We start from the raw sequence: 8,370 nt of genomic DNA on the forward strand, positions 1-8,370 counted from the left end.
TAATAATAATAATAATAATAATAATAATAATAATAATAATAATAATAATAATAATAATAATAACTAGCGGGACCTGTGAAAATTCCACAGCAGCATTTTTCCTATGCAATATATTGTTGCTGGACATGCTGTGAGCGTTCTATTCAGCATTAATGAAGGCACAATCATATTATTCTAGTTTTTTATTTAAACTGTACTGCCCCCTTACTAAAATAATAACTTTGATATATTTCATGAGCTAATTATTTCATTACAAACACACCGGTCAATTAACTCATATTTTATCATTTTTCATAATCATTGAATATGTTACTATGTTCGACCATAATTTTGCATGATTTCAACCCACATTATCGCCTCTCCCTTTACTAAAATATTAAATTTGATATATTGTATCGACTGATTATTTTATTAAAAAAAAACGCAACTATTAATTAACTCACATTTCATCATTTTTTTAAAATAATTCTTGGATATAGTACTAATTTTGACAATAATTTTCATCATTTAAACTCACCATATCACACACCTTACTAAAATAATAACTTTGATATATTTTCTAGGCTGATTATTTCATTACAAACGCATACATCAATCAACTCACATTTCATCATTTTTTGTAATTCTTGGATATGTTACTAATTTCGACAATATTTTTTTATAATTTAAACCAACGTTGTCGCCCAACCTTACTAAAATAATAACTTTGATACATTTGCTGGGCGGATTATTTCATTACACACACACTAATCAATTAACCTCAATTCATCATTTTTCATAATTCTTGGGTATGTTACTAATTTCGACAATCATTTTTCATAATATACCCACATTATCGCCCTCTCTTAATAAAAAAATAACTCTGAAATATTGTCTGGGCTTATTATGTTATTACAAACACACTAATGCATGAAATCACATTTAATCATTTTTCATAATTCTTGGATATGTTACTTATTTCGACAATCATTTTTCATAATTTTAACCCACATTTTCGCCCTTCCCTCTTTACTAAATAATAACTTTGATACATTGTCTAGGCTGATTATTTCCTTACAAACACACCAATCAATTAACCAATATTTCATCATTTTTCGTAATTCTTTGATATATTACTAATTTCGACGATAATTTTTCATAATTTAAGCTCTCCTTATCTTCTTCCCCTTTACTTATATAATAACTTTGATATATTGTCTAGGCTGATTATTTTATTATAAACACACCAATCAAATCATATTTCGTCATTTTTCGTAATTATTGGATATCTTACTAATTTCGACAATAATTTTTTTTTATAATTTAAACCATCCTCGTCGCCCTTTCTTACTAAAAAAATACTTTGATATATTTTTTGGGCTGATTATTTCATAAAAAACATAACTATCAATTAACTCACACTTCATCATTTTTCTTAATTCTTTGATATGTTACACATTTCGACAATTATTTTTAACCCACATTATTAACCACCCACTACAAACATAATAACTTTGATATATTATCTGGGATGATTATTTCATTTCAAACACACCAAATAATTAACTAACATTTTGGCATTATTCATAATTCTTGGATATGTCGACAATCATTTTTCATCATTTTAACCCACATCATCGCCCCATTTACTCAAATAATATCTTTGATATATTGTCTGGTCTGATTATTTCATTGCAAACACACTAATGCATTAAATTATATATTATCATTTTTCATAATTCTTGCATATGTTACTAATTTTGACAATTATTTTTCATAATTTAAACCATCCTTATCGCCCTCTCTTACTTACATAATTACTTTGATATATTTCCTGGGCTGATTATTTTATCATAAACACACACGCGATTAACCCTTTAATCTTTGTTCATAATTCTGGATATGTTACTAATTTCGACAATATTTGTTATAATTAAAAGCCCACATTATGCCTCTCACTCCTACTTATATAATATATTTGATGTATTGTCTGGGCTTATTATATCATTACACACACACAAATCAAGTAACGCACATTTCATCATTTTTATAATTCTTTGATATGTTACTAATTTCGACAATAATTTTCATGATTTTAACCCACTATGTCGCTCCCATTTCCGGAACCGACTTCATAAATATGTTAAAAATATACATGAAATAAAGTAATGTTTAAATCGTAAACGGTTTGAGTAATTTCCGGGACTGACTTCATATCCCGTACCCCACTGTTTAAAATATACTTGATTAAAAGTAATGTTTAAATCATAAACTGTTTCTGCAGCTCTTCAAAAGTAATATATAAAAACATTAACACGGGTAGAGATTAGGTAACCGTTGCTTCAACATGAATGTCTGAGTGTACTATCAGTTTCAGCATTCCAGTGACTTAAATCCCCCCATTTTTTGGTCTTGGTTAATGGAGGAGAAATCCTTCATTACTGATACAATTCTTATTTTTGTTATTGACCAGAGAGCCCGTTTTGGGGAGCTGGTTTCCCTCTAAATTTATAATCGACCTCATGTCCAATTCCACCCTTGTGGGGAGGCAAGTAAAAAAAAAAAAAATCAGAACGGATATTTTTCAGGGCATTTTATAATTAATCAGGAGTAACACTTCCTGGGCATTTTGTAATTAAATCAGAAATAACTTTTTCCAGTTACTTTTTTAATATTAACACTTTGTTACATTAAACATAGTACCTATTCACAATGCCTCCTCACGAGCCAGATTTAGACACCAGGGTCGTTTTTTTTAACGTGGAGAAAAATTGTCTTAGTCGTTAAGAGAAGAAATCGAAATGTAGCACCTGAAGAACAGATACTACACTTTGATCTTAGCCAAAAGGCCAAGAAAGACAAATCATTTTTATTAGCTTTGCCTCAACAGCGACACCAATTTTTTTTTTAAATATTTCAATGGTGGGTGACAAGGTTTATTTGGAATATCCCACTTTCCTTTTTTAGGGATGCACAGCATGATAACGGACGGAGCGATAAGGATAATAATACTAGAAGATTGCACAGTGTGTCGTGTATTATACTAGTGCTCCGAGGACATTAAAAATAACAGCTTACATTTTAATTATTTTTGAATTTATTTACGATTTATATAATAAAAATAATACTGCTTTAAATAGAACAAACATATTGTCTTCTTTACTACATGGAAACAAGAAAACTGAAATTGTCTAATCGTAAATTACCCCCCCCCTCCGTCTCATATAATGCCGGGGTAAACCGACATGGAACCAAATAGTATAGAAAGGTTGAGGAGGATAGAAGGACCGAGGAGAGAAAGCGCTAATCAGACCTCCACTGGATGAGTGCGAAGAGGATTGAGATCAATGGTCATTACCAGTAATGATCAATGGTCATTGCCAGTGAGAAGTCAATGACAAAATGCTATTGCGATAATGCAAATTCATTTGCAAAAGTTATCGAAAGAGACGGCGAGTACTGGAAATCAGACGAGACTTGTTATCACCCAGACTCTATGGAACACCTCCGATTGTGTCCAGTGAGCAAGTCCCAGTCAATAATAATAATAATAATAATAATAATAATAATAATAATAATAATAATAGTGAATAGTAACAGGGTAAGGCAATGGACTGACAAAACCTGAATAGAAATTCAGGCTGAAAACTCAAAGCAACAAACTAAAAAAGAACTCAAAATGATAAACATGGTGTGGAAACTCTCAAGACAAAACAGAAAAGAATAAAAATGGAGAGACTAAACAAGAAACATGAAGAACTGAAGCAATAATAGCAGTAAAAGAAGGAAAACTAAGAGGGTACAAATCGGAACAGTACAAGCAAAACAGGGCCTTTGAAAACTTGGTGGCAAGCAGACGTGTCGACACAGAAGGAGAAAAAGCACATGTTTGACAGCAGAGTTTTGTTAACCACATGGCGAACGAAGAGACATGTAAAAGCAAGATGCAGGCATAGTCTGGAAAATACCACGAATAAATGCCTTTTATTACAACAAAAAAAAAATAGATGAGTTGAATTTCTTTCCGTTTTTGTTCCTTTGCGACTGACTCTGCATACTACGTGTTCAGCCCGAGTGAAAATATATCGGCCATGTTACACTTGTTGCATATTTCCTCGTACCAGACAATCTGCCTATTTATATTAGTTGAAGATTTTGTTCGTAGATATAATAAGTATAAGAATAACAGCTATCTAGACGAGATAAAACGCAATCGAGATTAGCAATCCATTTGGCCAGAGATATCTGTAGATCTTGCATCAAATACCAGACAGTCGGCATATTCTCACAACAATTACCTTAACACAAGCTAACTTAGGAAAGAAAGGCATCTTCTCTGATGAATCATTCTGAGCTCGGCAGAAACTGTGTGACGTATAGAGAGCGTAATACCTGTACCATGCCTATAATCGACGACTTTATAACTTCAAGACAAACAGATTCAGTGGCGGCTCGTGCCTAAGATTAGTGGGGGTGCTGTTTAAAAAATGCGTATTGTTTTAATATTGTGTAAAAATAAAACAAACATAAAAAAATATACATAATTTATACGTATGCACACGTATAAAAATACAATAACTTAAAGGAATTCTAAATAGATGTAAATATTTGGAATAGCTTACTTATATTTATTTGAAAGTAAATTCCATTCTTCTTGTTTTAATTTGTGAGAAAAGATTGATAATTTTCTCCTTAACTTCTGAATGACTGCTGAAGAACTTTTTTTTTCAATTGAAAGCACTGCAAGTGCATTTAGTCTTTCGCAACCCATGGTGCTCCTTAGAAAAGTTTTTATTCTTTTCAGAGTTGAAAAACAACGTTCTGCCTCTGGTGTAGTCATGGGAATTGTCAAGATAATTTTTATGAGTTTTGTGATTTCACTAAGAACATCGTTTAAATTGTTTTCCAAAATAAATTTCAGGAGATCAATTACTTTGCAATACTCATGGATATCTGACCTACTATAAAATATTTCTAACTCAGTTTCAAGCTTTTGTTTGTCAATCATGGGATATGCTTCAGTTGTCAAGGATATCTCTTCTGTAGGTAGTTCTTTCTTAAAACTAGCAAAGCTTTTCTTGTTAAACAATTTATTAAATGTTTAGTTGAAGAATATCTGTCCGTTATATCAACAGATATATAGTCACACAGTTCTTTAGCTTCGGCCTTGAGTGTTTGTGAAGGATTTTCACAGTATTTGGAGTTTCTTATCTTATAGCAGTTTTGAAATTTGCTATGTATTCATTGACTTTATATGTGCTAATTTCCCGAGATTGCATTTGATTATAAATAATTTCAACATGAGACATAATTTGATGAAATAGCTCTAACCAAAATATGAAATCTTCATCGTTCAAATATTTCAGAATTCCTGTCGCTTCTGCAACGGTTTCATCTACATATGATGTTGACTGAATTGCAGTGAGACATTTTTTTAATGCTTGAACATTTTCATGAACTCTATTTATGGTCCGTATGTTAAAGTTCCACCTCGTGGCGGATGGACGTGGAATGCTTACATCCAGATGTTTCTTGAGAATGGACAGACGCTGTGGTGATCTAGAAAAGAAAGTCGGAATAGCCAAAATGTTAGAGATAAATATTCTAGCATTTCGTGTAATGCTTGCTGCATTCCTCATTATTAAATTAAGTTGATGCGCATAACAGTGAATGAAATGTGCATTACTATAAACTGCTTTTATTTTCGCCTGAACACCAACTTTTTTGTCTTTCATGACATTTGCACCATCAAATGTCTGAGCTATCAGTTTTTGGCGATTCCCTTGAAGGATTATATCCAATTGTTGTAGAATATATTTTGATATTCCATCAGCGGTTTGGTTTTCTGGAATAAAGAATCCCCAAAAGCGTTCAAGTATTTTTTCATCCAAGACGTACCGTAAAACAATGATCATTTGTGTATGTTCAGACACATCTGTTGTATCGTCAGCCATGACAGCTACAAAGGAAGCTTTGCTAATTTCTGCCCTTATTTCATCACGGTATATTTGTAAAAGACAGTCAAGTATGTCATTCTGAATGGTCTTGGAAACACCTTTGAAGACACTACTGGTTTCTAAGTGATTCTTTAAATCTGGATCTAATTTAGATGCAAAATTTACTAATCCTCTAAATACACCTGGATTTACTGAATCATCTTTTTCATCATGTCCTCGTAAGGGAGTTTCAAAGTTCCCACAAAAGAAAATACAATCTATTATTTTAGATAAAATTTCACGGTTCTTCTTAACATTCATGTTATGATGATTGATTGAAAGTCTGTAGGCCTCACTAAGTTTTTCTTTAATATTTACGGTCCCCAAAATTGATAGGGAAACTACATTGTCAACGTGCTCCTTTGACTTCTCATGCTTTTCAGTTCTATCTTTCATTTTGCTAATAGTTCTGAAACCATCTTTTGTCCACGTTACATCACTCCCAAACAACAAACAAGGAAAGCAGAACAATGCCTTTTTTAGTTCACAGCCGCAAAGCCAACTTTTCCGTTGGTACCAGTGAAAATTAAAGCTACGAATATACACTTTGTTGTTGCTAATGCCTGACTGAGATATTTGAATATCATGCGTTGAACGGCCTCTTTTCTTAATTTCAACTTTATCATGGAGAGGCAGCTGTGAAAACTCAATCTGTTGAAGTTCACTTACCGTCACAGAAGTTATTTCTTGGGGATGCAAGGAGGCCATGGTTAAATTCTTTTATATCAATTGTGTTGGGAAAGGTAAGTACTAGGCAGTCTATTAGTAGAATATTAATTAGGGTAGAAGGAATACAATGTTTACGTGATCCTCTTTTTGCGATTCAACTGAACCGGGTTCTAACTGAGTGTAATCGTACTTTTATAACTTTTAGATAACAGATTTTTATTAACGAAAATAGTTTTACTATTTAAAAACGTTTTTATTTATGTTAATTAAAAATAGGCGTATAACAAAATAAGCTTGCCATTAAAATTGTCTTTTTTTAATACAAATATTTTTTAACTTTGCCATTATAAGCCGTCAAAAAAGGGATAATACGCAAAAACATTTTAATAAAAAAATACTATTTTAAATTGTGTACACTTTACAGAGTAATAAAAAAATATACAAATATATTTCTTTTGAACTTTACAGATTAAATAAATTTTATGGGCTTTTCCGCAGGCAAACAAACGAAAAACATTTTTTTAAATACATTTTATTTACAATTTTTTAATAATTTATTTTTTCATAAAAACAAAATCTTTGAAATTTACTTGCTTGCACACGATGGTAAAGTTAGGAGTTTACCATTTAAAAATGGTTTTATTGGATAACAGTTTTCCTTTTGTCCAAGATCAAGGTGTAGTGTCTGTTCTTCAGATGCTTCACTTCAATTTCTTGTTCTCTGTCGGTGGAGGAGAAGTCCTTCACGACTGAGACACTTTTTATTTTTGTTCCTTTTCTCCACGTTAAAAAAACGACCCTGGTGTCTAACTCTGTCCCGTGGGGAGGCATTGTAAATAGGAACATTTAAAAACATTTTTTAACTAAAATGTATTTTTAAAAAATAAAATTTTCTTCGCTTTTCTATAGAAAAAAATGTACATATTTTTTATTCTGTAAAGTTCAACTACCACAAAATGAATAGATTTCAAACTACATAAAAACACAAACAAAATAAGCCGTACGTGAAAAAATAACATTAGTTACGTTGGTAGCTTTACGGGTAAAAAGCCCAAACACTTTTAATTAAAAAAAAAAAAAAGTTTCGCATATTGTATATTTTTGTCTGCTTAAATCGCATTTAAAAGTGTGAGAATTTTTTTAAGGGGGATATTTATTTACAAGAACACTTTACACTTTTTAATAATAATAAAAACAAAACATTTGTAAACAAGCCTTATAAAAAATAATAATATAAGCGAAAACACGCAAACACCGGTTTTCACGAGCGTTTGGAACTGCAAAAACGACTGTTCCAACTTAGCTTTCATTCGCCGTCTGAAGCGGGCATGCGTATAAGCGAACTTCGCTAAGAATGTGTAACTGTGAATTTGGCAGCTCCAAGCAAAGTTTTACTTTTATACTTATATGAATATGGGGACAGTTATCGACATTAAGCTTCAGGATTATATATATATATATATATATATATATATATATATATATAATTATTATTATTATTATTATTATTATTATTATTAATATGATATATTATCACATAGAAAGGAAAAAATAAACGTATTATTTTTACCGTGTATCGATAATATTGAGTAGAAATGATTGGGGGTGCTGCAGTTCCACAGCTCCAGGCACGAGCCGCCACTGAACAGATTATATCTATGATTTCGTCTCAGGTCTTCAAGGAGTGGATATTTTTCCAACAATTAATCTAACCAAGACATGCTAT

General features: G+C 31.4%; 1 pseudogene; it reads right to left on the bottom strand.

Moving 5' to 3' along the window:
* Window positions 1-2,745: 2,745 nt before the first annotated feature.
* Window positions 2,746-2,841, bottom strand: LOC145291747 (U2 spliceosomal RNA; annotated as a pseudogene).
* Between the last annotated feature and the right edge of the window lie 5,529 nt (window positions 2,842-8,370).

Source organism: Euprymna scolopes, chromosome 12 (genome assembly GCF_053919585.1).
Source record: "Euprymna scolopes isolate OS-2025 chromosome 12, ASM5391958v1, whole genome shotgun sequence".
Lineage (NCBI taxonomy): Eukaryota > Metazoa > Mollusca > Cephalopoda > Sepiida > Sepiolidae > Euprymna > Euprymna scolopes.